This window comes from Cydia pomonella, chromosome 21, assembly GCF_033807575.1.
Source record: "Cydia pomonella isolate Wapato2018A chromosome 21, ilCydPomo1, whole genome shotgun sequence".
NCBI lineage: Eukaryota > Metazoa > Arthropoda > Insecta > Lepidoptera > Tortricidae > Cydia > Cydia pomonella.
The window spans coordinates 11,898,696-11,924,491 of NC_084723.1; the positions used below are offsets into that span (position 1 = coordinate 11,898,696).

Below are 25,796 nucleotides of genomic sequence, written 5' to 3' on the forward strand. Positions count from 1 at the left end.
ATATGTGTGCTTATTACGAATTCCTGAGTTATGGATATGGTCATCTTGAGGAGTATGATCATCTCAATACATTTTTGACATTCGGGATCACGACTCAAAATTCACCTAGTATAGTACCCACAAACACAAGCCTTATTGATGTTTCTGTGGGACTAGGCCAATATCTGTTGGAATGTTTCATAATCTTATACCTTTAAACGAGTAATTCTTGCATATTTATATATATTTCGGGGATCTCGGAAACGGCTCTAACGATTTGGATGAAATTTTCTATATGGAGGTTTTCGGGGGCGAAAAATCGATCTAGCTAGATCTTATCTCAGGGAAAACGCGCATTTCTGAGTTTTTATATGTTTACCGAGCAAAGCTCGGTTTCCAAGATATTATTTATTTATTTAAAATAAAGCATGTATATCTAAAAAATTATGTTCAATTGCCTTGTGAGACGCCTTCTTCTTCCTCGCATTGTCCCGGCATTTTGCCATGGCTCATGGGAGTCCGCTTGACAACTAATCACAAGATTTGGCGTAGGCACTAGTTTTTACGAAAGCGACTGCTATCTGACCTTCCAACCCAAAGGGTAAACTAGGCCTTATTGGGATTAGTCCGTTTCCTCATGATTGTTTCTTTCACCGTAAAGCGACTGGTAAATGATATTTTGTACATAAGTTTCGAAAATCTCATTGGTACGAGCCGGGGTTTGAACCCGCGATCTCCAAATTACAAGTCGCACGCTCTTACCGTTAGGTCACCAGCACTTCCTAGTTTTCTTGTTGGCTTGTGAGACGTATACAACTAATTATTACAGGACCTAAAGCCACCCAAATGCCCACTATAGACCGCAAAGCCTTAATACAAAACTTTCCAACTAGTTAATAAAAATAAGCCTCTCAATCCCACTTGAAAAGTCCAGAAATAGTTCCAAAGCTATGGGATAGTTCCAGTTTAATAAAGCGCTATAAAGGTCTGATGCAAATTTCCCGTCAAAGAGTTCCTTTGTTCGGCGTAAGACATTTTTCAGAAGAGATCTTTGACCGTCTGGAAGGTATGGGAGTACTGATGAGTTGGATGCGGCAGTTTAATGGACAATGAATTGGTGGCGACATAGTTTGATAAACATTCTCTGAAACTGCATACTTAAGGAGGAAGTAAGGACATTGACCGGCCACTTCCTATCCTTACACAGCGGCCCGTTCCCACATTGACGGCCGGCATCATGGGCGGGACAGCAATATAATTACATGCGTGCGATAAAGATAGAAAAACAAATGCAATTTTGATGTCAAAATACAATGACCATTTTATAGGTTTCTGGGCGGCTAGAAGATATCTCTGGTTCAGTTCGGTTTACAAAAGCCACGGGTCTTGCCTCTCGCCTCTTAGCTCCGCTCTCCCATTAAACCAGCATGCTGTTTTGGTCAAATTAATCAACGGGCTCATCAGTACGGTCCACCAGTTTGACACTGATATATTCGCTAGCACGTGCTTAACTTAGTTTCAACTGCTATATATATCTAGTTAAAGTTTATAGGCCGGTAGCAGCATCCAGAATGGGCCTTGGCACTCGCCTCTTAGCTCCGCTCTTCCATTGACCCAGCGTGCTGTTTTTTCAAATTAATCTAACGATGCCGTCTGTACTGCTGTATACCTCTAGTTAAAGTGTATAGGCCAGTTAAGATCTTGGCTGGTACCTCCTAAGTTCGCTCTCCCATTGCCCCAGCGTGCTGTTTTATACAATGACAGATTTTGTCAAACTAATCTAACGGCCACATCTGTACTGCGGTATATGTCTAGGTGAAGTTCATCGATCGGTTACGCCGCATCCACGGAACTTGGCTCGTGCGTCCTAGCTCCGCTCTCCCATTGACCCAGCGTGCTGTTTTATAGGTCGATGTGATCGTCCACTCCGTATCGATCCCGTGTCGTAACGACTCGAATTATATTAGGGCCTAGCCAAAATGACAATCATTGGCCGAAAACGCCTGGTAAAATAATGAATGATAATGACCACGTGAGTTTTCATTGCATCTGTCATCCTGATATATTTTTACATTGACATACGCCAAACGAAAAGAAAAACTGTATCCTTTTGTTTTTGACAAACTGTCTGACCTAGTGGGTAGTGACCCTGCCTATGAAGCCGATGGTCCCGGGTTCAAATCCTGGTAAGGGCATTTATTCGTGTGATAAGCATGGATATTTGTTCCTGCGTCATGGGTGTTTTCTATGTATTTAAGTATTTATATATTATATCTATATTATATAAAGCTGCAGCCCGAACGTTAATTGACACGAATTGTTCTCCCGGAAGGAGGCGCGGGGGGGATTCGAGTTTGGTACGGTCGTACAGGGGGCGGTCCGGTGACCTCCGGAAAAATCCGACTTTCGGTCTACCGGATCGGGACAGAAAAATGTTTGACGGCCCGGCTAAACGGTGGGAGATAGTGGGGGGGTGCTCGACCAAATGTCACAGAGGACCCTGGGCGGTTTCGGAGGCCGCCATTTTTTTTTCAAAATGGCGGATTCAAAATGGCGGCCGATTTTCAAGTCGGTCCCGGCGCGCTCAAATTTCGGTCACGGAATCTCGGGGCCCTCTAGATTGGTATGGAAAAAAAAAATTTGGAAAAAATCCAAGATGGCGGACACCATGGCCACTTTTATTTTGTATGGCAACTTTTAAACGGTGACAGATAGGTGGGGGGTGCTCGACCAAATGTCATAGAGGGCCCCGAGACAAATGGAATGGCATTTAAAAAAATTCAAAATGGCCGACTCAAAATGGCGCCGAAATTTCAAAACGGTCCGAGAGCGCCGAGAACCGGTACGTGGGTACATATGGGCCCCCGCATTCGAAAAAAATTTTTTTTTTTTTTTTAGCTCGAAAAAAAATTTGTATGGGAATTTTTTTCGAATCCCCCACATGCCAAACGGTGAGAGATAGGTCGGGGGAGCTCGACCAAATGTCATAGAGGGCTCCGAGTGGAATCTGAATAAGAAAAAAAAAATTCAAAATGGCCGACTTTTTTTTTTTCTAAAACTTCAAAAAGGTCCGAGCGCTCTGAAATTTTGGTCGCGGTATCTCGGAGCCCCAATGACTCGTACGGAAAAAAAAATTTTTGGAAAAAATCCAAGATGGCGGAAAAATGGCCAGTTTACTTTTGTATGGCAACTCTCAAACGGTGCGTGATAGGTGGGGGGTGCTCGACCAAATGTCACAGAGGGCCCCAAGACAAATAAAACTGCATCAAAAAAAAATTCAAAATGGCCGACTTTTTTTTTTTATCATATGAAAAAAAGTTTTTTGGAAAAATCCAAAATGGCGGTGGACAGGGGCAAAGTAAAATTTCCAAGTAGGTTAAGCGAGCCCGAAGGGCGAGCTTCAGGCTGGGAGGCCGAAGGCCGACCCCGGCGGAGGGCCGAAGGCCCGGAGCCTTCACCCCGACCCCCAAGCGTGCAACCCCCAGTAACTAAAAGCGAGGCCGAAGGCCGAGCTGCGTGCGTACGGTGCTCCCAAGCGTTCTACCAAGTCGACTGTCTTGATAAGCGGAGCCGGCGGGCCGACGGCCCGACGGCGACGCGTCGAGGCCAGCGAAGGCCGAAGGCCGAGCTCCGCGTAGGGCCGAAGGCCCGAAGCGTCACCTGAGAGGGGGAAGTTGGAGCTTAAACACGACCCAATAGGAAAAGTGTCTTAGACAAGCGAAACGGCGCGCCGAAGGCCAAAGGCCGTAGGCCCGACGTGAGCTTGTCAAGACACTTTTACTATTGGGTCGTGTTTAAGCTCCAACTTCCCGCACTAATCCCGAAGCGAAACCAACCCTCCCCGAGTGTCTTAATAAGCGAAGCGGCGGGCCGAAGGCCCGACGCTGAGCTTCGAAACCCAGCGAAGGCCGAAGGCCGAGCTCCGCGTAGGGCCGAAGGCCCGCAGCGTCCCACTGGTTCGGCCAAGCACGCGAGGCCGAAGGCCGAGCTGCGAGAGTGCGGCCCAAAGCGGAAGTACAACCGCATTACATTTCACCTTTGGAAAACAAATATTCTTTATACTAAAAATAACGGGAAAAATGCATTTATAGAGCGAACCGGTTACAAGTTAACTGTTTTAATAAGCGAAGCGGCGGGCCGAAGGCCCGACGCTGAGCTTCGAAACCCAGCGAAGGCCGAAGGCCGAGCTCCGCGTAGGGCCGAAGGCACGGAGCGTCCCATTGGATATCCAAGCACGCGAGGCCGAAGGCCGAGCTGCGAGAGTGCGGCCCAAAGCGGAAGTACAACCGCATTAACTTTCCCCTTTGGAAAACAAATCTTCTTTATATTAATAACAACAAAAATAACGGGGAAAGTTATAAAGCGAACCGGCAACAAGTCAACTGTCTTAATAAGCGGAGCCGGCGGGCCGAAGGCCCGACGGCGAAGCGTCGAGGCTAGCGAAGGCCGAAGGCCGAGCTCCGCGTAGGGCCGAAGGCCCGAAGCGTCCCCTTCGAAGTTCGCCAGCGGGGAAGTTGGAGCTTAAACACGACCCAATAGTAAAAGTGTCTTAGACAAGCGAAACGGCGGGCCGGAGGCCGAAGGCCGTAGGCCCGACGTGAGCTTGTCAAGACACTTTTACTATTGGGTCGTGTTTACGCTCCAACTTCCCTTCAACCCCCAAAGTAACTATATTGCGAAGGCCGAAGGCCGAGCTCCGCGTAGGGCCGAAGGCCCGGAGCGTCCCATTGGATCGCCCAAGCACGCGAGGCCGAAGGCCGAGCTGCGGGAGTGCGTGCTCGCACGCGGACCATTCCTTGCAAGCAAAAGTACAACTGCTTTACCTTTTCCCTTTGGAAAACACAAACTTTTACACCTAAACAACAGCAACAACAACAAACACTACAACAACAACACATAAACAACAATATTAATAACAACATACGCAAGGCCGAGTGCATGCTCGCACGCGCAACAAAAGTACAACTGCAACACTTCTTCCCTTTGGAAAACAAACTTTTTCACTCAAACAACGGCACCTACAACAATAACTCATCAACAACAACATCAACAACAGCACCAACTACAAAAACAACAATACCAACTACAGCACCATGCACACCGCGGGGCCCACGGGCCCCGCGCACCAAGCAAAATCTAGTAATACAATATACAGATGTCTAAATACCCACAAGAGAAGCCTTATTGTGCTTACTGTGGAACTTAGTCAATTTGTGTAATAATGTCCTAGAATATTTATTTATTTTATTTATTATTTATCCTGAAGACTACGGAAAGTCACGTAACTGTTTCCTTAAATAAGGTGACATTGGAACTCCCGGCTCTTGTTACCGGCTCCACCAACTGAGCTACCAAGCCCTTATTAACAAAATACAATTCATTATGATAGTTTTTTAAAACTGAATGTTTGTCAATTTTTAGTTGTTCACCTAGAAATATATATAGGCTTATATGTGAACAGGTTTTTTGAGTGTGGTGTAAAAATATTAGATCAAAAACTCATCAAATTAAAAACACATAAACATTAACAAAACCCTCGCTCGCCCAATTCCATAACGTCACAAAATTCAACTCTTTGTGTCCCACGTTTCGTAAGGAAAACTTATAAGTACCAAAACGTTCGATCTGAGGTCGTCGCCCCCTATTTTTGTACGTCAATGTCCAGACGGAGCCGCGGTAGAAGTATATGTATAGGGCATACTAGGATAACTTGATTAGATACTTAATCTAAGGATTAAGAAATGTTTGGAGAAAGGTTATTTTTAGTTTATTCAATTATGAATTGCCTGGAGACATTTTTACCTAACTAAAGAGCTAAATATCGGGTTGAGATGCTACGAAAAATATGTACAAGAGAAGCTGTACAACAAAACAAACGATCCCCATACTAGGCTCAGCCTGTAACGTGGAAAAAATGGTGCGATTGCTGTTTTGACAGAATATGATTACTATTTTTTAAGCTACTATATTACATATAAGATTTTTTTATACGACTAACTAATTAAGTAAAAAGATTTGTCAATTAAAAAGGTCTCAGTAAGTTATAGGTATGTAAGTGAAAGTATGTATGTGAAGGTATATGTGTATGTATGTGAGTATGTACTTATATATGTATGTATGAATTAATTTGTGCGTGTGAATAGCTACGGAAGTGAAGTGAATAGTCTGAATATACAATTTAAGTTTTGATTGGCGTTTTCTATCACCGTTTCTCATGTTGGCTAGGATTCCTGGTAGTAAAGTAACAGATAAACAATTTAAATCCCAGAAAAAGTTATTCATATAATAATTTTAATCGGCTTTCACATAATTGTTTTGTTTATCAAAATCTTAATAATAAACAAAAGTGTCTAAAACTGCACCAAACAAACTGACACGTCACGCGAAAACAACCACTCCGGAATTCCTCAACAACATATGTTTGTGTAATGTATTATTAAACAGTTCCTGATTTTTAGACGATGATTTTGTAGATGACTATCGCCATGATTCACCGCGGAAGATTTTAAAAATGAATAAATATTTCTTGATATTCGATATCATGTCCCCTGGGTCACTATTTAAAATTGATATATACATGCTTAAACGTGAGCCTACTCTGAAGATTTGTTTTTTGTTTAGGCGTATTTATGTAAAAATATGATTAAAAAGGTATATTATAAAATGAAGGCATGTTGATAAATAAAAGCAATGAAATCATAAAAATGCTTAAGTTTTTTAAGACAACGAGGTATCTCGTAAAATAAATGCCCGCAGCTGTCAGTTAAGTTTTCTGGATTGAAATATGTTAGTTATAAGAAGATGTTTCAACGTCTTTGTAAAACGATATGCTATTTTTGTCTTCGGGCAAACAACAACAACTAATAATGGGTAATAGCAACTAGAAATAGAACTTGTGAAATATTATACGTAATTTTAAACGCTTACTTAATTCTAGAATACTCAAGTAGGTATAGCATTAGTGTAGTTTTGAAACTATATATGTATATATTGACCTAGGTTTTTTGAAGCATTTTTAAATTGTTAAATTTTACTTATTTGTTTTTACAATTTTACAAGTAATAAAGTTTTTTTGTATAATATATATTGTATATACTGTAGTTTTTTTGTACCAATTTAGTTGCGATAGTTTAATACAGTTAGTGAGGTATTTGACCTAATAATTTCCCATTTAAGCAAGTGCAATAACTCCATATCGCGCTCGACAAAAAGCAATTTATTGGCGATAAACGTGAATCACAGCACCGTCTGCGACGATAACTAGTGTCAATACCACACAAAATTACTATTATTATTATTTATTAAAATGGCTATTATCGTGCTGTTTACAGTTTTTAAAGAGCTTAAGGCAAAATAGTTTCAGAAGAAGGCCTGTAAAATTATTGGCATTTTATTTTGTACCTAATACGTATATACGTAATACGTAATAATTTTATAACAGTTAATAATAAAATACATTGAGGTAGAAAAAAATGATTCAGCTCTGCATTTTTTCGACACGAAATTCGAATATAACCCATCAAAAGTTTTACTCGTGCCATTTCATTTAAAACACAAAATCATAAAAATCTACTTCTTCGGAACATAGGTTTACCATTGACTTTATGTATAACTTTGTATAGACCTCCTGCCTCCGGTTCCTTTAAAAGGCACCTGTACGTTCAAAAATCGCCATTGAACTCTAAAAAGGCAAAAACAGACCTGTCAAACCTGACGGGCCTGCCCCAACCGCACCCGAGTTGCGACTTGCGGTCATTCACCGCATTCATTTTGTTTTTACCCACATACAAACCATACTGTATGAAATCCTCACAACCTCATTTTTTAAAACACGCAATTTTCAATTTCAACTCTAGAACATGCGCAACAAGGTCGAAAATGAATTGCGTAACAGATTCAGTTAAGAGTATTTCGAAGTTAGGAAACTGAGTAATAATTTTCACGTAGTCATTTTAAATTTAACCGTCCGATCGAATTTAAACTTTAAATCTTTATGGGTAAGATGATTTCCAGATTGTATAATTCAGCGAGATGCTGCTTTTTGAAAATTATCGGTATATATACGCACACTAATAAAGTGCGTATAAAGTATGACTGACGTCAAAACTCGTCCACGTTTTATTGCAATCGCTTAACTAGCTAGAGTGTATCTAAATCACAAAACCAATGTACCCACGGGTCTTACAATGAGTGTGTTTGTTATAGATCTCCAGGTAATCTTATGCTGGTTACATGCCCTTGCGCAGCCAATAATGCAGTTTTGGTGGACAGTAGCTACAAGACTTAAGTATATTAATAATTTAAATGGACATACGTCCTTTCGTTGATTAATTGTGCCGTTCATGATTTATGTGAGTCTTAAACATAGTTGGCTTATTACAGGATAGTCTCGTAAAAGAGGATGGATCGACTACTTTTTGTTGTTATTTTGCCGCGTGAGCTAGAAGACAAAAACACACTTTCTTAAACAATGTTGTAATATCTTTCTAAGATGCAATAGGTCCTAAATGGGATGAGCTTATTGTAAAAATGTTTGTTAGGTAAATTTAAAAAGTGATCCAAGAGACGTGTGTCATCGGTCAAATTAAATTAAACCATAAAACATTTTTTCTTTGTTTCATTTCTTTTAGGCCATGGCATAATTCAATGGCAGTATTGCTAACAATAAACTTGCATTAAACATTCGTTTTCACTGATGACGTTCTATTTAGGCTAAATATTTGCACAACTGAAAATTAAGTCAATATTTTTATCCAAAAATAGCAAGCAACTGCAATTTTATGGATGTCGACTTATTGGTATTAATTATACACTCTAAGAACATCAATTTAAACTTTAATTTTACTAAACCAATAAAACTATTAAATTGTTTAGGTTTAATTGTAAATAATTTTAAATAACATTTTTATTAATTATAGCGGAAGCGCCGAAAGCCTTTATTCAATTGTTTATAACCTCAAAACATCAAAAGTACAGTATGAAAAAAGAAAAAAATGGCATTTAGCTCAAAAAAAATTACAATAACCGATTTTTGCATAGATCATTAAATTATGAAAGTTTTCTAAGCTACCATCACCAACCAACTCCAAAACTAAAACCAAATATAAATTCAATATGAAAACGTTAATTCTATCGTTTTAAGTGTTTTCTAGTAACTATTCTACACGACCGATGGTGTAATTACGATGTAGGCAGCTTACAAAAAATAAACCAAAGACAAAATGAAATGGTGGCAACAAATGACGGTGCTGAACTCCCTGCAACTTTGTAATAGTGTAGGAGCTATTTCAAGTAAGTACTTTATCCCTAATATCCATACTAATACTAATATTATGAATGCGAAAGTCTGTCTGTCTGTTACCTCACGTTTAAACCGCTGAACCGATTTAGTTGAAATTTGGTATAAAGATAGTTTGAGTTGCGAGGAAGAATATTGAGTAGTTTTTATTAATCATCATTAGTATTCCACGCACAAGAAATTGCGGCCAGCTAGTTGTTATATAAATATGTAAACAGCAGGATTCGCATTGAAATGCTTACTTTTTTAATAAGTTGTAACAAAAGCACTTTTTTTTTGAGTTTTAAAATGACACGTGAATAATTTTCAAATTCTGTAAACTCTACAGTAACTTAATTAGGCAGATACAATTCTGACATAAATTTCTATAGGATATCTAAATTTTTATAAGCTAGCTTTTTTTTTCATAATTTTGTTCAAGATTTCTTATCTACAATAATTGCTCAAAAAGTATAGGAAATCTTTACTTTTTTACTTCCTTTCCTATTGTTACTTAACCCTTAGATGCATTGAAGTATCCATATTCATACTAAAATAACCAAAGTGCCAACCAAAAGCACTTTAAATTAAGAATGTATGTTGTCATAATAAAGTTTTGATTTGAAAAGAACTCGGTAGGCACTTGTTTTAATTAATATTGATACTTCCGTTAAAAATAACCCAAATGAAGATATTTCTTATGATATTTTTATTTTTAAATTCGATTATTATTATTACAGGCCCTGAGTAAAGTTGAAATATCTGTCCAGCCGCAGTGAAGTCCGGCATTAGGTCCTGGGACGTTTTTGCTTGTTGCTCGTTTTGCTGCGAGACGGATGGGCCACATCAGTTTTTACTTGGCGGAATTTATTTAGACGGGTCTACACCTACTTACACTCATATGCATACATAGCCTCCTGACGACCGGCGTCCTACACGTAGTATATAGGCCATAATTGAGATTTTACTATTAGTCAATTTGACAGTTCAATTGTAACGGGTGGCAAATTTTGAAATCAAGTCGTCAGAGGGATATTGAAAACGTTATTTATCATGTGTTTATGAGTTCTCGATATTTCCGTACAGTTACACAGTTGCGCAGTTGTTAGTTTGAAATCTAATACTAAGTAGTCATATCATTATAAAATTGTATCGTGAGGATATAGGTCGTGAAAATATAGGATGAACCACAAGTTACTTTAGTTCATAAAAATACAAGATTAATTCCATACCGCGATAATCTCATAAACACCGGTAGACATCAGTTTACTGTGACTACCATTACACATAATACACATATTACAGATGTGTAGGAAAGTCTTTGCGCTGTGCTGGCTTAAGGCGTGGGCGTTACTTTAACAATCGAAGAAAGCAAACAAGGGGAGAAATAGTCGGCCGGTTTGTGGCAATCAACCAAATTTAGTGTATCATTATGATTCATAATAGATAAGTTACTTATAAGTACATTCATAAAGCATTTTATGTTACCATTTTACATGGACTTAAGTTATTTTGTTATATATTGACATTTGACACACTATTACGTTTCTACAGGCATTTATTTTTAATTTTTCTAAAAGTTCTATAAAATAACCGGTCTGGTTTTATGATATTCATGGTCATCATAATCGGTGCGGTTGGTGCAGACCCGGCCCACTCGACGATAGATAACCTGATCCCGCCGCCATTTTGATTTTAGTTTAGCTACTTGAAATTATTTGTTGCGGTTTTTAATCGCCGCTCTATGTGTGCGTGGAGCTTGTGAGTGTGAGTTTGGATCCTTGCTTTATAGTGAGAAGTATGACTGATATAAATCGCCTACAGAATTAAAAGTAATAAATATGTATAGTAAACTGCTATACATATTTATTACTTAGCGGTAAGTTATTTTGTGGAATGAATACCTATGTATTTTTTTTTGTTGTGGCACTTTTATAGTCCTTTAGATGCGGGTAAAATGCTTGTATGGATAGATATTCCATCAAAATACCATTTTAGGTTTATTACTTTCATCAATAATTTATCAAACCTATTATAGGTAATAAAATTGTCGTGAAAATATTTTGTTAAAAATGACATTTTAATAACTTGACGTTTTTGTCGTGTTTTAAAACGGATATTATGTCACGATATCGTAATTTTAAGTCAGTCACTAAAATTATTTGCGTCATTCAATAAAAAACTATCAGTGATATTAGATAATGCTCTATTTATAACATACCCCGATTTGTGGCAGGTTGTATCAAATATTTACTATGGTTATTATTTGACGTTAGCCAGGAGACAACAGTAATAGAGTTTGTTAACACATACATATGTTGTGACAGAATCTGCTATATCATGTTAATTCAAAATAGTAGTTTGAAATGTACGTTTATCTAATTGCAAAATCTAACGACAATTTTTTAGTACAAGGGTTAATTTAGTTTTGGGCACTTATAAACCGCTGTTTTATCGCATTTTAAAACCGATCATGCGTTTATGGCAATTATGATCCGTAATGAACGATAGAATATTTCAACAAATTATGTGAGGAAAATAGGAACTTAGGAGAAAGTATTGCACACGTTTTGAACAAACTGGATAACTTTTGTCCATTGGCTGACGGGACAAAAAATACAAGAAATTGTTAATCTACCTAAAACCTTCAATCTTATAGGTAAAGTCATGGTAGTAAAGATTGACCCACCAGGGGCCCTTTTTCTTGAATGGTATTAGACTAATATTATTAGTCCATGCACTGTCGTATGCGTTACCATGGCAACACACTAATAATATTAGACTAATGAGCCCCATATGACAAGAAAAACTTTGAGCTATCGCTTTAGGAAAAAAAACTTAGGCATTCTTTCAATAATTTTTCGTTAATATTACGATTTTTGTAGAATATCTTGTTCTTCTTTTGGATGTAAATTCCAATTATATTCCGCCATTTTAGCAAAACACAATAGTATTAGGGTAGCAACCACACGGATAATAATAATAGGAACTAGGGTGGCTTAGGTCAAACGTACGAGCTAGACCGGCAGCTGTGTCCTACGACCGCCGTTCGTTAGGTCCTAGGTCTATAAGAACCTAAGTGCATACGTGTTATATGAACAGAATATAGACGACTTATACACTAACTTAACTTAAATTAACTTAACTTTTTTCACTAAGTACGCTTTACGCAATTTGCAATGTAGGAAAGGCAAGAATGGATACAGTGTTTGACCATTTACTTCAGCTACCCACAAATGAATATATCTAAGATTAAGAACGACCTACATAAATATTGTACATATAAAGAGGATTACGATAACTAGCTTAAATCTAAAATAGGCCCTGGAGGCATTGTACCAAGGATGCTAGCGGCATTTTCCCGTTGTATCGCAATACTGATACGTTGTGCGAGGAAGCTGCGAGCTCTTCGGTCACCAGTTACGTCAACCAGACGTTCCGCTATTTCTGCAAAAACATGTGTGCGCTGGGACCCCATGGACCTAGAGTTTCAACGCCAAATGGCACAAAATGAGGCTCTTATATTTATTATGTTTCAAAATTTCGGCGCTTTCCTACATATTGTTATTGTTAATATACAACAGTAATTATTTGAAAACATAAGTTCTGCCGAGCATCTTCTATCTTATATTTTCTCCGGGCTGTGGTGTAGAACCGGTGGTAGATTTTGAAATTCATAGATACAAATTATTTCTTTAAAATATAAATGCATGTTATTCATGCCTTAATTGAAGAATAAAGACTTTCACTTTCACTCAAGCTGAAAAATTAACCTGATATAATAGTCATGTTAGGGAAAAATAACTTATTATGCTCGTCTAGAATAAATTTAACTATAGGTACAAATAACCTTTCGATTGTAAAGTCAATAGTCGTGTTACCATTAAAAACAAAAGGACTTAAGAGCATGTTAATTTAAATTACATAACGGCTTTTAACTTGAAATAGTTCGCTATTTGCACAGCTGACTATTTTTGGCAAAATGTTTTTTTTTTTGATAATTTTTTACGCAAGAGTCGTTGTATTCAAATTAAATTCAATGTTGAAAGGTAGGTGAGGTTGCTAAAGATATCATAGATTTTTGGGAGTGTGAGGTTGCTAAAGATATCATAGATTTTTGGGAGTGTGAGGTTGTTAAGGATATCATAGATTTTTGGGTGTGTGAAGTTGCTAAAGATATCATAGATTTATTATAGGAGTGTGAGGTTGCCAAAAATATAGATATTTGGGTGTGTGAATGGTATCTATCATAGATTTTCAATATTGCTAGTAGATTCCGCGTAGTAAATATTAAATATTAAGTATAATAGTAAATATAATGGGACAATTCACAAAAATTAATTAGGCTTGATTAATAAGAATTGTGTAGTATATGTTAAAAGACGAAATATAAAATAGATAGGAAAGTTTTTATATACATAGGAAACATCAACCACTAAGAAAAAAAACATCTGATCACATCACACAAATATACATATGTTCTTACCGGGACTCAAACTCAAAACTAAAATAAATACCTTAAATAAAAATTATTTATTTCAGACTTTTTAAAATCCTTTAATTAAGTTAGTTATAATAAAATTCACCATAAACTATATTTTTTGGGCTGTATATCCATAGTTTAAAACACAATCATCGTCATCGAATGTAACCTGTAAATATATAGTGACGTATAAGATGTAAATTTAATGAATAAAAAATTTAATTCAATTGAACAAAATTAAATTTTGAACATGCCCAATTCATGGACCATATTAAGGGTAATTGAAACTGCAATAAGTTCTTTATTGGTCGATAATACACAGGATGTGGTTATGCGAAATGTGTCACACGCATGTCTGGCCGGTTGGAATCGTGTTACTTTTTTAATTATAAACCGGATGATACTTTAAATAAATATGGGATATCAATTATAATATTAATTAACTTGAATGTTTTAAATGTTGTTTCTGTTTTTTTCTTCTATTCACTACTGCACTATCCACCTAAATGTTTGTTTTATTAGAAAAAATAGCAATAAATGAAGAATAAAAAACCGGGCAAGTGCGAGTAGGACTCGCGCACGAAGGGTTCCGTACCATTATTTATAAAAAAGGCAAAAAAATATGTTTGTTGTATGGGAGCCCCCCTTAAATAGTACATTACGATACAAGTGCGAAAAATAGGAAATTCGAAACGAGTGGCGATAAATTGTGCGAATTACCTATTCGCACATGTATCGTACAACGTTTTACAGTACATATGACCCTTTAAATGTTCGACACAGTAACGTAATATGCTACTTCTCGCACTAGTGCTATAAAGTAGCCCCATATGTACTGTAATATATATTTTATTCTGTTTTTAGTTTTTGTTGTTATAGCGGCAACAGAAATACACCATCTGTGAAAATTTCAACTGTCTAGCTATCACGGTTCTTGAGATACAGCCCGGTGACAGACGGACGGACAGCGAAGTCTCAGTAATAGGGTCCCGTTTGACCCTTTGGGTACGGTACCCTAAAAAGGATGAAAAAATATTATATAATAGACAGGCAGTTACTTCAGGGTTAAAAGTTTAAATAAAGAATATAAATATTCCTCAGTCAACCAATTTTAATAATAAGTTAATTTAGTAATAGTAATCGTAATTATTATTTATAAAGTTATTTCTCGATTACACCTCTTTATTGTGCACATTCCTAATTTTAACCACATTTTTGCAAATTCACATACACCACTACAATTACACCAACACCTTTATAAATACACACCTTTACAATACTTATAATATCTCAAAAAATACACACACAACTATAATCTCCATCTCCATACCCTGAAGACAAAGCACAGAACAAAAACAGCCAACACAAAACACTCAACCGAAAATGAGGCCATCTACCGAAAGTACAAGTCAGTTTTTATTTTCTTAATTTCGTCTCGAGGCCACGGTCATTGTGTGCCGGCCGGCAGATGTTTTTGGCATAAATTGAGTTGAACTGAGTCTTTGTTGGTATATTCGAGGAAGTGAATTCAAAAAAGAGTTAAACGTACTTGATGAGTCAATAGGCGATCTCAGTTTTGACGTCTTCAATATAGTTTAAATTGGCGACCCAGTAGTTGGAATTTCTAAGATATTCGTATATTCACGTTTCTCTTTTCTTATGTCAATTGTATAATTCGCTAAATAATACAGATACCTCTCCAATTAGCTGACCAAGGGCAGGTTTTCATTACTTACGCTTACACAATCAAATTGTTGCACATTTTTGAGATAAATACTTACGTACACTTTGTACCTAAGATAGGTAAGTAGTCCTCCCTACCTATTAACATTTATACCTATGAACTGCTGTAAAAATTAATGAAATAAACGTATTTGTAATGTTAGGAAGAGCTTTTAGGAATCTTAATAAGTAGGTATATAAATTTTATAACTAAAAAGTTGATGCAAGACTTGACTCCTAGATTGATTTTATGGACGTCAAATAATCGCTGTTATTGCGTATTTTGGCGTGGAGGTAAAAACGTAAGTAGAGCTTTTTATGTCAAAACTCTTAAACCATATTTTTATGGAAGGTAACGCAACGCATGCACGCATGGTTTTAAGGAACGCAATCTCCATAGGCAGAACTTATGCAAAAGTGTCCAGTGGTCAGCTATAAATAATAGTTCCAAATCTCTCCAGAGTAGCGCTAGAGTAGTTAAGAACCAATGCGTTATTGACGGAGTGAAGTGCGCTGTCTATGATTTGATTTTTTTTTCTAGTATTCTAGGTATTGTAGCGCCACCTATTTAAGGTTTTTTGATGACACTTTTTGGTATATGGAGATTCCATTCCTTATCTCCACCTTCCGTACATATTTTTAACACATAAATTGATATCAAGCAATCTGGCATTAGAATTGCAGATATACCCAGTTATATAAGAGATGATATCTTAATTAATATAATTCATAAAAACATGAATATTTTATTGAATGAAACATCCTTCAAATCGAAACCTATTTCTATTAAACAAGTTTACTTTTCAAAAACCAACCATAATTAATTAATTTGTTATTTTCAAGCAAAAGATATTAAGTTATTTCCCTTGTTAATTTATTTTATCATGAAACATTAATAAATAAGCTACCCTAAAACTACCCAACTATAGTCCAATACTGCAACTATGGTCCACAAGTTCAAAAGGAAATTAAGTATCTATACCAATATTCCTTTTGGTTTACTCCTAGTTTTACCTTCCATTTATAAACATACTTTGCCTTAGAACTACAAAAATATAGTAAAATACACACCTGAACGAGAAAAATTGAGTTTATTTGTGGACCATAGTTGGGAGCTTTGGACTATAGTTGGGTGGTTTTACCGTATTGGATATAATAATTCACTTGTGCCTACTTATTTACTAATGTTATACATCTGTTTCCTTTTCGGTGAAACATGAAATTCGTTTGTTAATTAAATAAGACGTTACTAATATCACTTCTATTTACATCATATCATAGTCACTTTTATACTCTGTCACTGCCACCTACAATTACGCCAAAGTCAATGCATAGTTAGATTGGTCCGACTAGGTATAAATTTCCTGTTTTTTATCATTAGAAAGCAGGTAAGCGAATCGATCTTGACGTGCCTATTTATTAAAAAATAACTTACTTTTGGTTTCATAAGCATTGGTTACTATTTTTAATAGCGTTTTTCAATAAAAAAGACTGATCGTGATTGCTAATATATGCCAAAAATGCCTTCATTTTGGAAAAGAGCTTTTTACTCTCCAAACTACTGGATCGATTTTTCTCAAACAAAGCTATATAGCTAAGAACCGCCAGGACACACGCTTTCAGGTAATATTACCAAAATTACTCCATCCGTTGGAGAGCGACGATGCCACAGACAGACAGACAGACATCGGCGTCAAATATATAAAACACCCTCATTTCATTCGATGACCTGACTGGCCTAGTGGGTAGTAATCCTGACCCTGCCTATGAAGCCGATGGTCCCTGGTTCAAATGCTGGTAGGGGCAGTTATTCGTGTGATGAACAGATGTATATCGTTATCCTAAGCACCCACAACACAAGCCTTATTCAGCTTATTGTGGGACTTAGTCAATTTGTGTAATAATGTCGTATAATATTTTGCGTCGGGATTTAAAAAACGTATAATAGAAACATCACACACGGACTTTGCCTATCGTGTCTGATAGAGCCGAGTTAAGATGGCGATATAACATTGACCCTCCACAATTAGACGCACATCGATAACAGTGAATATAATTGTATCATTTGTATAGTTGTTTGTCCTAGGTCAACTGGAGACTGTACATGTCCCATGTCTTGAAAATAATACAATTTTAGATGTGTATCAAAGTTTTAAGAATGTGTAAAGCTTTCGTCTCACTAGCAAGACAGACAAAAATAATGTTTTTTTTTTTCATATAGGTATACAAGATACACTTATGTCCGTCAATGTACATTATTGTTACCAGTATTTCGTAATTAACACTTATTATATAGACTTAGTATCTATATACACCTTATAAAACAAAGTCATCCGCCGCGTCTGTCTGTTCGTTTACGATAAACTCAAAAACTACTGAACGGATTTTCATGCTGTTTTCACCTATCAATAGAGTGATTCTTGGGGAAGGTTTAGATGTATAATTTGTTAAGGTTTTTTGTAACTCGTGTCAAGACGGGGCGGGTCGCTAGTTATTTAAATATGACCAAAAACAAAGGATAAACACAAAATACATCCTGGTTGCACCACATTGTAACGATTTCGTGTCACTATAGTAGACGCTAACAAAACTGACGATCAGGGTCGTAAAACTTGTCATTCCAACTCGCGTGGTCGTAGGTAGGGTGTGAGAGATAGCGATATGACATCGGCATCGTCAGTTCTCGGGTCAGAGGTGTAGGGTTAGAGTCGTAGCTTTATTTGACGTTCATACGCGCATTGTAATATGCCTAATTGAATGTAATAAGCGTTTTATCTTTATCTAGTTTGGTTTGCGTCTACTATAGTAAGACAGAGATCAATAAGGACCATAGATACCTACATTAGGTTGGCTTATAGGGTTATTTATGATTAGGGTTGCATGAGTTATTGGGCTTTAGAGTATGACGTAGATGGATTTGAGTTCAGAGAATATTAGGCTGCGTCATTCTTGACCGTCATAGTGCTATTTATTTAGTACAGGCAATAAAAAAATACTTTCTAAGACATAGTATTTTGTCTATAGATTGACGTAGGTATAGTCCAGTTGTCCAATTTTGTCAGTAATAGAATAATTTATATTATGACTGTTTCTTAGGTGTTATATATTTGACGACCGGTTTGGCCTAGTGGGTAGTGACCCTGCCTACGAAGCTGATGGTCCCGGGTTCAAATCCTGGTATGGGCATTTATTCGTGTGATGAGCATGGATATTTGTACCTGAGTCATGGATGTTTTCTATGTATTTAAGTATTTATTAATATTTATGTATTATATATATCGTTGTCTAAGTACCCTTAACACAAGCCTTATTGAGCTTACTGTGGGACTTAGTCAATTTGTGTAATAATGTCCTATAATATTTATTTATTTATTTATTTATTTATTTATTTATTTATTTATTTATTTATTTATTTATTTATTTATTTATTTATTTATTTATTTATTTATTTATTTATTTATTTATTTATTTATTTATTTATTTATTTATTTATTTATTTATTTATTTATTTATTTATTTATTTATTTATTTATTTATTTATTTATTTATAACAACATTAGTGTCATTAAAAGATAATATGATAATTTGCTATTAGGTATATATGACTACGAATATAGGCTATACGTTTATGTAGGCTGTAGGCACGACTCAAACGATACTAGTTTTTTTTTGTATTATCAGATATTGTACTTTCAATGACGACAAAAATATCAAATATATAATAAAAATGTTTAAGAGTCAATAACAAAAATAATTTTACATATATCATAATGTAAAATTTACGATCAGCCGACGACATACGTATGCCGTGTTTGTTTGTAGTTGAGTGCATACTCAAGCAACTTGTTTTATATTCATGAATATCGATAAGTAATTAGTATGTATATAAATTATGTAAAACTAAATAAAAAAAATATAAAATGTCTCATTCTCTAGCCACCCAGATGCCTATAAAAAGGTCTGCGATTCCATTCTATTTTCAATCTTAATTTTGAAATGTTAAAATTGCATTTCCATTAGGAAGATTTAACGTGTGGGCGTCTAGAGGATTATTATTATTTATGCTTCTAATAATACACATTACAGTATTGATAGATTTCTTCAACAGTTTTGTGTCCCACGTGCAAAATGTACTTTGCTGCGATGTCTCAGGCGGGACACGTGTTGAGGTTTTGTTTGCTCTTGCGGTTAGCTGTAGATATACATATATACAATAGACATGTAATAGCATTATGTAGGGTCCTTTGTGTACAGACGGCATACATACATCAACCGATATAATATGCTATTTTTGACTGGGACTGTAGTGTTTTCTATGGAGTAATACTGGCTCAATGGTATTCTGTGTCTTATTTTAGTTGAATTTGAAATTTTCTGAGGTGTTTTTTCGGCTCAAACTTTAGTTTGTTAAACAAAGGCATTGTTTCTTTTATATAGTGTGGCTAACTTCCGAAATTTCTGAGAAATGATATAAATACTACCTGACAAAAAGTATTTTTTAAATATTAAATATTTATAAGCATACATAAATGTATTCTCGGCATTTCCTGAAAGACTGTTAAATATTCCAAAAGGACAGCATTATTTGACATTGAATAATTCAATAAAAAACCCCAGTCAATAAAATAAAAGTGATTCAAATAAACCGGCCGATCATAAAAGCGGAGCGTTTAAAATAGACGTAGCAAACTAAACGCAGCGCAAATAAGACAACCTTCAAAGCTAGTTCAATTTTCAAGATGGCGGCCGCTCGGTTGTAGGTTATGTAGTAACATTGACAGTCTGCGCCTGAGTGGAGCCTTGGCCGACCGACCAAGGACTCGCGGCCGTTCTAAATTTGAATTCAAATTGGAATTTGAATTTTTATACGCAGTTTTCGAGTTCGGATTTTGAATGATGATGCGTAGCGGTTATTTTTATGGCTTTTAGGATAGGTTGATAGGTTTTGATACTTTTTGCCAAAAGTAAAATCTTTATCATTCATTTTTATTTCGTGAAATTTAACAACTATACGTATTAAAATTTTGCATTATTTGTACATTATATATAAGTGCGTTACTGTGTCTAATTCATACTATAATTTAGTATGTGTATAAAAACATGTAGGCACTAGTATATCCATTTCACATCTAAGTATTATTTTTGTTACGTAGGTAAGCATAAAAATCATTTTACTTAAACCACATTGTTTAAATAGACACCTAAATATCAGTTAGGTCAATAGGTTACGTTAGCTAGATTCCAAGATGGCGGCGGCAGGTTGTAACATTGACAGCTGCGCGCGCGTTGCGTAAGGCGCCTTGGCCGCGGGACCAAGGATTTTGACACTGTACACTAGTGCGTCTTTTTCTAGCGTGAGGAGTGTGACAGGGATGGCTTACTCGTGCGATAGATGTCAATGTGCTGATAGTTATTTAAAATACTGTAATTTTTTAGTTCAAGTTACCGTTAAAAATATGTGCTTATGTTAAAAATAAATGGGATTTTCGTTACTTTTTTTACCATGACACGATTGCGATACTCATTATATTTATAAATGTGAATTGTTAACTAGGTATACATTAAATACATCTACAACGCAGGTTTCGTTATAAGTGTCTAACTATATTTTAAGTGTTTCATTAACATTTAAATTTAATAGTAATGTAAAAAAATGCACACGCTGCATTTAAGTTAGTTTGTACTTCTTTATGACAATAAATGCTTGTTCATGTAAATAACAGGAAATTAATGTTTTTCAATCATAATTGAATTTAAACGTAAAGATTACTCTCAAGTAGGCATTCAAAACACAACAAGTTAGTGCCCAAGTGCAGTATCGCTTCCTGGCGCCGTGACCCGTTTACTAAATGCATCGTTATTTTTCCGATCGACTTTATTTTTTGCTTAATTGGGTTAAAATAATGAGGTCAAAAGATAATTTCGACATGGTTTCATTTGATAAAAAATAAGTTTTATAATGTTGTAGCTTTTTTTTGTGCTTTAATTATATTGAAAACTATATACCTGTGTCAGAATATGACGAATTAGTTTATATCTATTTGATAATAGCAAAATTTCACAAAACGGATTAGTGTACCTATACTATAATATTTACGATAAATTAGTGTACCTATAGCGTACCAAACACTGCTATAATTATTAATTTAATAATTTCAATAGCAAAAACTCCGATTTTAAAATTATTTAGAAAAAAAAAAATATCTTTTAATTATAAATAAAGACCTTTCAAATTACAAAGATGCTAGTCTCATTCACTACAAACATCATTTATTATAATAAATCAAATGTTATTAAAAAGATAGTAATTTATTTTTATCAAAGAAAGAATCGGCCACGGCGGGAGCTTAATAAGTTCCGTCGGTAACATTTTAGCCTACGACCGCTCTCGCGATCGCGTTTTTATTAATTTGGTAATTTAAAATCATTAATAAAAGAAAATGTTTAATAAAAAATTATCAAAAACTGCTAATATTGTATTATTAACTAAGTTTAGCTTTATTTCAGTAAGTAGTGTATACTTTAAAAGTGATTTAAAGTATTTCCCGTTAAAGTTCATAGCATAATTTTATTGCTGATGTAAATGTTAAAACAGGTCAACTTAATGTTCAGTTGAACGATTCAATCGTAGAAAATTGCGATGCGAAACTCAAAACTAGTTTTCTATTCCGTCATTGGCCTTCGATCAAAATATAGGTTGTAATTCACACACACCAACAAATTCACACAGGCGCGCTAAAACGGAATAGTTATAGAAAAAGAGTGGGACAGATAAACGATAGCGACTATTGGTGGGGCGAGTAGTGGGGATTCATAAGAAAAACACAAAAAATGTGCGTGAACCCTACGCACACTACGTCACGCACACAGAGACACCGCTAAGTCAAGGAGAACGTAAGATTAAGGGCACATAATTATTGACTTTAGAGTCAACTTACGTCAAACGGAAGCGATTTCTATTCCAAATTCGAATTCACAAACTTAGCTAACGGAGTTCGAAAGCGCGCGTTCGACTTTCAAAAAAACGCTCGAAATTCAAAAGTTTACTCACATACGTCAGAGGTGGCCTGCTCGTCTTCGGTCCAGTTTGACACTTCGGTGGTAATTTTGTAAAAAAAAGAAAAAAATCCAATCACGAATTTCACGTTGTCATATACACTATCCGTATACGGCACTGTCACTTAACATACACATCACGGCTGTCACAAAATACGCTATCATATACTAAAAGGGTCCTAAGATTCCGTTTGATATGTCACTTTTTTAAACTTGAAAAAATACTTCTCTCGAATGATATGGTAAGTTTTTAGGAAAATATAGTCTTTTGTTTATATATTTTTTTTTGTTTTGGGGGTGTTTTTTTAGCGTTTGTGGGTGGGATGCGACTCTCCGCCGCTTGTGCATAGACGACACTGCAACTGCACCGAGAGCGCCTCGACTCGGCGTGCGTACTTAGCCATTACCTTGTATTTACTGCGATCGCGCTATACGGGCGCACGTCTTGATACTTGCCGCGATGGGCGAGACTTGGAAAAATTGGGAAGTTTGTGAAACGCGTTAGATTAACTAATTTAAAGGATGGTATGGATAATACACTGACAAAACATTTTTACTGCTACATATTGCTGTTAAATTTCACAAACGCGTTCATGTATCAAAGCTTAATATTTTGAAGATAATTTGTCTGTTTTAGTAAAATGATTGTAACTTTATTTTTTCATGCCATTGTGCTAAAAAATTTATGCAGTAAAAAATCGTAAAAAATAATTATTAACTTATTTTTGATTCAACCTGTATAGGCATCAAAATAGCTTTGAGAATTACTCATAAAGCGAAATTTGTATATTAAATACATAGTAAGATTTAATTAGGTTTGTTATAATACTTATACGTAAAATGGGTAAGCAAAATCTGTTAACGATAACTTTTATACGTACATAAGTTTAAAAAACCCTTTTGTGCAATCACTAACGTAGTGCCTATAAATATTTCAGGGAGATATATAATTTTGGTACGAATAAAATACATAATTATGAAATATGTAGGTACTTACAATTTTTTTTCATAATAAATTTAATTAAAGAAAAAACGGAGTAAGCTGTACCCATTATTTATGTCGATTTATACTTATATTTAACAAAAATCTGTATATAACTGAAAATACATATTCAACTTTGTTGTAGCCATTAGGTTTGTTTATTTTTACATATTCAAAAAGGTGCCTGAATTTACACGAGAATTAAAAATAATTATATAAAAGGGCTATTATTTAAATGTTACACCTATATTCCCTTATTTACTTGTAATAAACTATCGAACTTGTAGTATTATATCCCTAAAGTATCTCTAACGTGTTTAAGACGCGAGCTCGCAACGATCACGACTACCCGAGCGCGCTATATTGCACACAGACTGCATTTCGCTCGCGTACAGCCGTCTATGTGTGCATGCCCGCGATCATATGAAACCTCGTGCATTTCAGTTCTACTTACTTATCAAACCTTTTTCTAATACTCACTTTCAAAGTTAACCGTCGAAAAACGCCTCTGCCCAAAAATTAAAGCCTCAAACGTTCGATTATCAAATCTGAAAATTTTAAAATAGAACATAATTACGTTGGTATTGGTGTGTTGGTATTGAAGGTTGCGTTTGTGTGCGCTTTTTTATCGTTTTTTTCTCGGCGTGTGGGTGCGTTCGATTGTGTATTCTGTGTGTCTGTGTGTGCATAGTGCATAGGGATGCGCCCATGTGTTGAGTTCTTGTAAGAAAATGGGTGTTAAAAATTTTAGCCGCGAAACATAGATGGCGTTACGACGGATATTCGAACGTTTCTATTCTGCTAGGTTTTTAAAAGGATAGGGTTGACACAACGGACATATGGGTTTCAGTACAAATATAAAAAAAGTGCAATGGTAGTTTACGATCTGGTCGATATGTAAACGTTTAATGGCGTTATTCATAAACGCGCTACAAGACTCAATTAGCCATAAATATTTTGTCTTCATCTGTCATTTTGACTTATGTATTTGTAAAAAAGGGATAAAAGTTGATAAAACATAAATTAATTGAGGCTTGTCAAATTTACGAATAAGGTTATTAACCTCTTGTCTGACCGAATTTTTAGTCATCCATTTGGAATGTATTTCTAGAACGATTTTTTTGTTCTTTCATACAACCGAGGGCTGAACCACGGTTTTTGACTTAAAATGAAAGATTTGTGACTTGAAAGAGGTTCTAGGAGTCGAATTTTGGGCTGAAATAATGATCTTTTTTATATATATCAAATAAGATTTTATTTATGTACATGTATGCAATTAGAGCTATACTTTCAGTAAATTGAGTTTTAAACGTATTCCCGTTTTATTACACAAGATACCGTGATAGCGAAAGAGACAAGCGCTTACCTTATAGCCTATGGACGTATGCAACTGCAGAGGTGTCACATACGTGTTGGTCTTTTAAATTGATTAAAATAACTACCGTTTCTGTCCCCAGATTCATTTAACACATTTATTATATTTTTTTAACTGAAATATTCCAATATCTGGGTCATTTTATTTAAAGTTATAAACTACAGTTTTTTTTATTTAATTTAAAATTATTTATGTCATTTCTACATGCTATCGCGAGCATTTTCGATCGTAATAGGAGAAAAAAGTTTTCTAATTTTTTTTTCCTTCCGTTACCATTTTTCATAGACGATGGGAACGTAATGGAAGAAAAAAAATATGGACATTTTCGTTCACTTTCTTTCTCGAATTAACATCAAAAGATTTCGTGGCTCTGAGTAGAAATAACATAAAAATTCCCAAGTATCGAGATGGCCTTTACAAGTTGTGGTTAAAATAAATATATTAAATTAAATTAAATATCATTTATTTTCAGGCAACTATGGCCCATGTATACATACCTTACAGACTAACATACATACAATAATAAAAATCTTAAAATATAAATATCATTTTGACGACGCAGTTTTCGGTTGCGCCACCTGTTCTGGTGCGGGATTCGGCAGATTCCTACGAAACCGCCGAAATATCACATCTTTCGGCCATATTTTCATTTTTTTTTGGTCATATTTTCGGTTTATTGTTTTCTCTACTCCCAGTAAAGGCGATTATGAAAATGTCCGTTTGAATTCATGTCTCAAAAAGACGCAAGACAATAGAAATGTAATTTTATCAAGTTACTTCTGTGAGTCATGTACAATGACTCATACCTAATGTTAGGTTTTTTGTGTCGTAATTAAAGAAGGTCATAAGTGTTACAGTATTAACTTATGTTATATTCGTTTTTTTGAAGCAACAGTTACTTTTGATTAGTTATTTATATAGT

At 35.4% G+C, this 25,796-nt stretch overlaps 1 protein-coding gene across 2 annotated transcripts in view; it reads right to left on the bottom strand.

Annotated features, from left to right (window-relative positions):
* LOC133529521 (mushroom body large-type Kenyon cell-specific protein 1) overlaps positions 1-25,796 on the bottom strand; it is a 320,655-nt gene that overhangs the window by 168,157 nt on the left and 126,702 nt on the right. Inside the window, exon 1 of one of the 2 annotated variants that reach the window (XM_061867253.1) lies at positions 22,513-23,147. The exons of the other annotated variant lie outside the window; for it this stretch is intronic. The gene's annotated coding sequence lies outside the window, so the exon portion shown is untranslated. Of the gene's footprint in view, positions 1-22,512; positions 23,148-25,796 lie in introns of those variants that run through there. 2 annotated transcript variants of the gene reach the window in all.